General features: G+C 45.1%; 1 long non-coding RNA gene across 1 annotated transcript; it reads right to left on the bottom strand.

Moving 5' to 3' along the window:
- Positions 1–503: 503 nt before the first annotated feature.
- On the bottom strand, positions 504–2,380 carry LOC102369796. Its single transcript, XR_325534.3, has 3 exons — positions 2,350–2,380; positions 966–1,302; positions 504–838 (listed from the first exon to the last, which is right to left on the bottom strand). It is a non-coding gene; the product is annotated as an uncharacterized LOC102369796 (long non-coding RNA).
- Positions 2,381–7,025: the final 4,645 nt, after the last annotated feature.

Genomic DNA, 7,025 nt, shown 5'->3' with positions numbered 1-7,025 from the left:
CAGATTTAGGTTGGATATTAGAAAGAACTTCTTCACAGTCAGGTTTGCCAGAATCTGGAATGGGCTTCCAAGGGAGATGGTGCTCTCCCCTAACCTGGGGGTCTTCAAGAGGAAACTGGACAAGCATCTAGCTGGGGTCATCTGACCCCAGTGCTCTTTCCTGCCCAGGGCAGGGGTAGGACTCAATGACCGAGTGAGGTCCCTTTCTAACCTAACATCTATGGATCTATGAGTTCTGGGGAAATGGAATAGGGCACTACTGCTTCCAATGACATGAAGACACAGGGTTTCAGACAGGCCCTGGACTCCCCCTTTCTCAAAGAGACTTGTTTGTCTTGAGAACAGGTGACACAGGCAAGCTCCAGGGCTGATTTTCATCTCTGTGTAGCACTTCAGTAGGACTTGAGTCATGCTGGGTGCGGGGCGCTGCACGGGAGGGAATTTCACCAGAATGCCTGCAAATAAGGAACGGAGGCGAAAAAAACCCAGGATGTAAATGTTATGCTGCAGAGGAATTTTAATGCACAGAAGAAGTTGAGAATACAGACAGAAGGGATACAGAAGAGAGAGCAAATTTTCTCAAGTTTTTCCAAAGGACCACAACAGGGATTCTTTGCACGTGGTCACCAAACCTCTTCCACACCTCTGTGGATGTGTCAAGTGGTCTGTGATGCATTGCTAGTGGACTGTAAGGAAGCAGAGGCATCCATTTAAATGACAGCACAGCATGAAGAGGCCTTAACGCTTAACAGTGCAGAGAATACAAAGTTCCTAGATTGACAGAGAAAAGCATAGGAAACACACTTCCTGGGGAGGGAGTCTTTTAGCAACACTGAACCTAATGACAGCACAGCATGAAGAGGCCTTAACGCTTAACAGTGCAGAGAATACAAAGTTCCTAGATTGACAGAGAAAAGCATAGGAAACACACTTCCTGGGGAGGGAGTCTTTTAGCAACACTGAACCTTCACACTGGAGGTGCTGAGTGCTTAGCACTGCTTCAAGCCATGTCCGTCGGGTCGGCCGTGAATCTGTATCTTGCTTTTCATGTCCGGGTTGCTTCAAGTGCCGTGGATATCCGAGCTGGATTTAGCATGGCCAGCGCCTTCCATAACTGCCCCTACCGCGCCAACAGGGGCAACAGCACCATCCCTCCCAAACTACCTCTCCAGTGCATGGATCACAGCAACAGCACCAACATAGCTTTGTGCGGCGGGGTCTCCAACAACAGGATGGGTCCTGGTAGCACAGGTCTTCCAACATGCCAAGGCTGTCAGACATCTTGCTGTGCTGGAGGCGAACCTGAAACACAGCAGGGAGCAGAGGAAACATGACACATGTGCAGTGCTAATTGATCAAAGGTGCGAGTCTCAGGGCAACCTGGTAGGGACCTGGAGACTGGGGGATGGAGCAGGGAAATGCTGACCTCAGCCCTCCTTTGTCCCAGTGTTGCTTCTCTCCTTTCCTACACCTTGCACCTTTGCTTCACTTGCCCTCAGCCTCTACCCTAAACAGCAGTTTTGAAGCCTTCTCACTTTCTTTGCCTGCAAAATGCTGGCTGGAAAGCAGGCTCCAGGCCCCTGTGGGGCAGCTGCAGTTTTTAAAGCCTTCTCACTTTCTTTCCATGCAGGGCAGCTACAGCAGGGATGGGGGAGGGAGTCCAGGCCTAGGCAGCCCCTGGCCCAATGGTGCAGGCACAGTCCTGGGACGTGGGGAATGTGCATTCACTTCAGGACCCAGAACCCAAGTGTTCCTCTTTCTGTCTCCTGCCACTGGGATCTGGGGGTGAAGGTGGATTGCACCCCTGAAGCTTGTTGCACTGCAGGAGCATTCATGTTTAGGTAGTTTGCAGTCATGGATCCCACAATCATGAGCAAAGTCTGGGCTGCAAGGAATCACCCCAGATGGGAAGAGAGGAGGTATGTTGGATATTGCTCTATATCCTAAGGGCTTTGAAAAGGCTGAATATGCTTCCTGGTTTGAATTGGAGGAGCTTGAGTCTCTGATTTTGAGCTAAGGGGGCCCTGGACACCTAACTCAGGATTTGACTTTTCACTTCTGATTGTGCATTCCTAAACTTTGCACAAGACATGGCACAGCATCACTTCAGCTGAGTCCCTCTTTCACTCTGGTGGTTAGTGTCCAAAATGCACTTGAAATGCCAACCCCACAGGCTGTGAGACCCTAATTCCTGCCACCCACCAACTGCAACCAAAGCAGCATAAACAAGAGAAAGACCCTGAGCAATGCTGAAAACCAATGAACAGAAGTAGAATATCAGTTTTTAAATTACAGCTGAAAGAGAAATACTTGTTTGAGATGAAGCTGAATTGAACTTAACTGGCTCACCAAATAGAGAAGTCAAGAAGCGATTAAAACATCCTCAACTGTGAGACCTTTTATACAGTTCTCACACTGCCGGGTGCATTTGCGGCATCTTCTGTACTTGACGTCCTTGTTAGTGACAAAACATGCATGTGTCGTGTGTGCCAACCCACCAAATACTGTAATTAGTTCGCTCCGTGTTTGTAATTATTGTGCTTTTTAATTTAGCTTAGGACTGGCAAATGACAACCTCCCAGGTGTCTTTTAAATTAAAAGTTTATGGGTCAACCTTCTTCCTGGTCCTGCTCTATGGACTTCATTGGATTTGGAGGATTTGGGGTACATCTGCAGGGTACGCACAGCAGTCGTCGGTGGGACCATTTCCTCTCCTGTGCATGAATCCAGTTTGGTCCATACTCTTATGTGGTGGGGAGCGGTGCATTTCTGAAACTCAAACAGGAGAAGGAGCCATTGTTTAGTATGCTCAGGTACACTCCTGAAATTTTCTGATTCAGTGCCCAACAAAACCCATGGGCGTCAGCACATTGACTGGTGGAAGGACTGACATGCTTCATATGTCTTGTGAACCCCACCTATCATTTTTTAAAATTCTGGAGTGCCTTAATCCTTGACTGTGTATTATTCCATTTTACGTCAAGGTTGTTTTGTTTTTTTTGTCTCTTGTCTGAATTCCCCTCATGTCAATTAGAGATTTATTTCTTTATTAATCTCCAGTGGTTTCACCAATGCAGCAACAGCAGGGGACATGGCAGAAGCCTATTTCTGAGCTGCTTGCTGGCGATGGCAGGGCATGGTTGTAGGAGAACAGAAAGCATGGGGTCTTACGAAAGGTCTCAGTAACAGCTTTGAAGCTGTATGAGATGGACATCTTCAACTTCTTTCATACTGAGACAAGACAGTTGTTGGAAAGTTCATACGTTCCAAATACAAAACCTAGTAAGATACAAGTGAAAGAGTAAAAATACCACTCCTGCTCACCTGGGAGCTGCAGAGGGAGGGTCAAGGGAGAGAACAGTGTGGCTACGTTCTGCTTCAATATTCTTCTCCTTAACATGCCCTCTGCTACTGGAAGACACCTGCGCCCTTCTGGATTGACCTGTGATCTATCCCGTGTGGCATTTCTTGTGTTCTTATTGAGGTGAAATGTGCTGAGATGACTGAGCTAATCTGAACCCTGACCAGACTTGGTGTGTGGCAGGAGCCATGTTTTGCACTCTTTTATATAATGGGTCTCCAACAAAGTTTTCATTTAATGTGAACAAAGGGAAGACTCTCTCTCTCTCTTTGAAGCTCCCTAGAGGTTGATTGCTGTGTTACGTGTTACCACTGGCAGATCTGGCCTGTGAAGTTGGAAATAAAATTGCTTACACACAAGAGAGAGAAATCGGCAGCTGCTTTTAAAGTCCAGATTAAAAAGCCCCAAATTTCAAGGCTATAATAACACCTGATCTAATTAAAGCTTAGAAATGAAAGAGCTTGATTTGCATATTTAAAATGTCTCTGTTGCTACATACAGGGATTTCTTACAGTAGGAAAGTATGAACTCTGTAGTAATGTAACTATTTGCCCCTGTTACAGCTGTAAATATTATTCTGAAGTGCTTTGATTTCCTAAATTCTGAGAGCATTATAACATCCACTGTGTCTGTTATTAACCTTATTATCTGCACAAATTAGTAGTGGTGTGTTGAGATTAAGGTCACATTATTTCCCGTCAAAATGTTAATAAACTCGATAGTCCGGACTGCTGTGTGTGCAATGTGCAACCGACTGAGCGAGGCATCTCTCTCTCTCAGCAGTCTCCAGTCTCCTTGTAATCAAACAGGAGGAAACCTGGATATGCATTTTGGGGAAATGGAACAGGGGACTACTGCCTCCAAATACATGCGGACAGGCTCCTCCTTTTTCATAGAGACTTGTTTAGAAATTGGGATTGCACATCAGCTCTGCTTAGATTAAGATTTGTCTTAATTTGGACATGCATTTGAGCAAAACAGGCTTGGAGGCTGGAGTGACTGGGAGGGAGACACGAGGCTCCTCTCTGCTTTTATAGGTATGGGAGGGAAGGGCTGGAGTGGTTTGAGGGCTGGCATTATGTTTCTGCAATGTAGAAAGTGCAGTATTATCACTCCTGGAGCCACGGCTGAAAAAGGCCATAGGTTGTATATGAGAGAGAAGTGCAAACCCCTCATCTGGGGTAGGAGGAAAGACCAGGGCACACAGACATGCTCCAGGGCTGATTTTCATCTCTGGGTAGGACTTCAGTAGGAACTGAGTCATGATGGGTGCTGGGCCCTTCACAGGAGGGAATTTCATCAGCAGGTTTGCAAATAAGCAATGGAAGGGCAAAAAGACCAAGAGGCAAATATTATACAGTATAGTTATTTTAATGCACAGAAGCAAATGAGTATACAGACAGTGAAGGAATACAGAGGAGAGAGCAAATATTCCCTAGGTTTTGCAAAGGGCCACAACTGCGATTCTACACCTGGCCCATTTTGTACTTCTTTCTTTGCAACTGCTGATTGTTTTCCTCTTTTTATTAACTACTTTTTTTCCCTGAATATTTTCCCATGGGGCAAAGCACAAAGTAAAGAGGGGAATAAATGGCTTCTCCATGATACAGTTTGTGTAGACTAGTTTGTAGTTAGAAACAAAGGATAAAAGCATCTCTTTCCTGTTAACAGCAAAACGCTTTCACACCACTGTAGCTTTGCCAGGCGGTCTGCAATGGAGTGCAAGTGGAGTCCAGGGAGGAAGAGGCTTCCTTTAAAATGACAGCACAGCACAAGGAGGGAGAGGTCAGTTTGGTTATCTCCTCCTTAAGTATTGTTTGCCTGTACATGCACTCTGCTGCTTTAACACTCCTGTGATGTGCCTGTGATCTGTCCCGTGAGGCATTTCTTGTGTTCTCAATGCAGTGAAGTGTGTTGAGATGATTGAGCTAATGTGAACCCTGACCAGACTTGGAGTGTGGTAGGAGCCATGTTTCAGAAATAGCTTCCCAGCCTTTTACAGAACAACACTCCAACAAAAATTTCATTTAATTCTTGAAAGGAGAAGAGTCTTTCCATCTTTCCCTGTTCCAAATTCCAAGAAGTTCATTACTATGTTCAGTGACACCACTAACAGATGTGGCCTGTGGAATATTATCAAAAAAGAGAGAGAAAACTGCCATTGTTTTTCAATGCAATTAAAAAAGTCCCAAATTCCTAGAGTATTATTCAGGACCTAATTAATAGGGCAGTGCGATGCTTCGGTTGGTGATTCAATTTGGAAAGATTCGGGGATTTGGGCATAGACACATCTTTAAATGTTTTATCTACATACCTGTAGGTAGCAGGGGCTCGTGATTGCTGTGATGCTGGAAGGGATGGAGCTTCCCAGAGGACCATGGGGGCTCCCCAGTGCACTCCGCAACAGACCCAGGAATGGAGCAGAAGCACTTCTGGTCCACTTCAGGGTTTGCTGCCGAGCATGTAGGGACCCCGCCCCCCACTCCTTTGGGAAGCTCCATGTGCCCCAGCAGCTCAGCGTTCACCAGCTGCACTGGTATCCTATGCTACGTTGACAAATATTAAAGCAGTGTCTCTGGCCAAATGGCCAATTCTCTGAATCAGCATCAAATCTTAAGATCTGGATCTGGGTGAATAGAATCAGGGACAATGATCCGAATCAAGGAATCGAATCACTGTCCCTGATTTGGTCCCAATTCGACTCTGAATCAAATAGGGCCAGTCTTGCACTCCAATAATAATTAAAGCTTAGAAATGAGTGAGTTTTATCTGCATTTTTACAGCTGCCATCTTGCTACATACAGGGGTGTCTTACAGAAGGAAAGTATGAACTTTGTAGTGATGTAATGATTCTGCCCTGTAATAGCTTTAATGACTGTTAATAAAGCACTTCGATTTTCTAAATTTTGAGACCATTAGAATATCCACGCTGTCTGTTATAATCCCTGTTTTCAGTGAAACTAAGTTGGCACAGGGTGAGGTGAAGTCATGCTATTGACAGTAAATTAGTTAATAAACTTGATATTTCTGACTGGTACACGTGAACCTGCAACTGCGTGTCCTGTGAGATTGTGTTGTAAGATAACTTTATGCTATCTGCTATTAAACTAGGTTTGGCATTTTGGACTCCTAAATATGTCATGAACAAGAGTATAATTATTTCAGAGCCACGTCCATGTTTGGCTTTCATGTCTCTTGTTTTTTTGGGTCAAGCTTCTCCTGGACCATCTTCTGAAGTAAAGGATGAGGAAGTACATCATATTGCCATCTCCTTTCACTTCACCTATTTGTGCAGGAAGAGCAGAATACCGCCGCGGAAAAAGCAAGTGTGGAAATGAACTCGCTGCTGGGGAGATGTCACCTTGACAAGTTCAGTACAAAGTGGAAAGCTTGCTTATAAGATGCTGCAGGTTGTTCAAACGAACAAAAACTCTACTTCTCCTCTGCAGTTGACAGTTCTTAAAAATAAAATCTTAATGGGAAAGCCCTTTTTATCTTAAAGCATCCCGTTAGTTCCTCTAGGAATGTGAACACTTGATCTGTGCAGGTTTTTAGAGGATGGTGTTGAAGTGTATGGAGTGGAATATGAGTGTGTTCGGCTTGCCAGAAGAGGGGCCGGGGAAACTGAAAACCTTTTTCTAAGGTACAACCCAGCATCTGAGTG

Source organism: Alligator sinensis, unplaced genomic scaffold (assembly GCF_000455745.1).
Source record: "Alligator sinensis unplaced genomic scaffold, ASM45574v1 scaffold2050_1, whole genome shotgun sequence".
In the NCBI taxonomy this organism is placed as follows: Eukaryota; Metazoa; Chordata; order Crocodylia; family Alligatoridae; genus Alligator; species Alligator sinensis.
The sequence above is the reverse complement of the archived record's forward strand: the minus strand, read 5'-3'. Positions and strand labels throughout refer to the sequence as shown.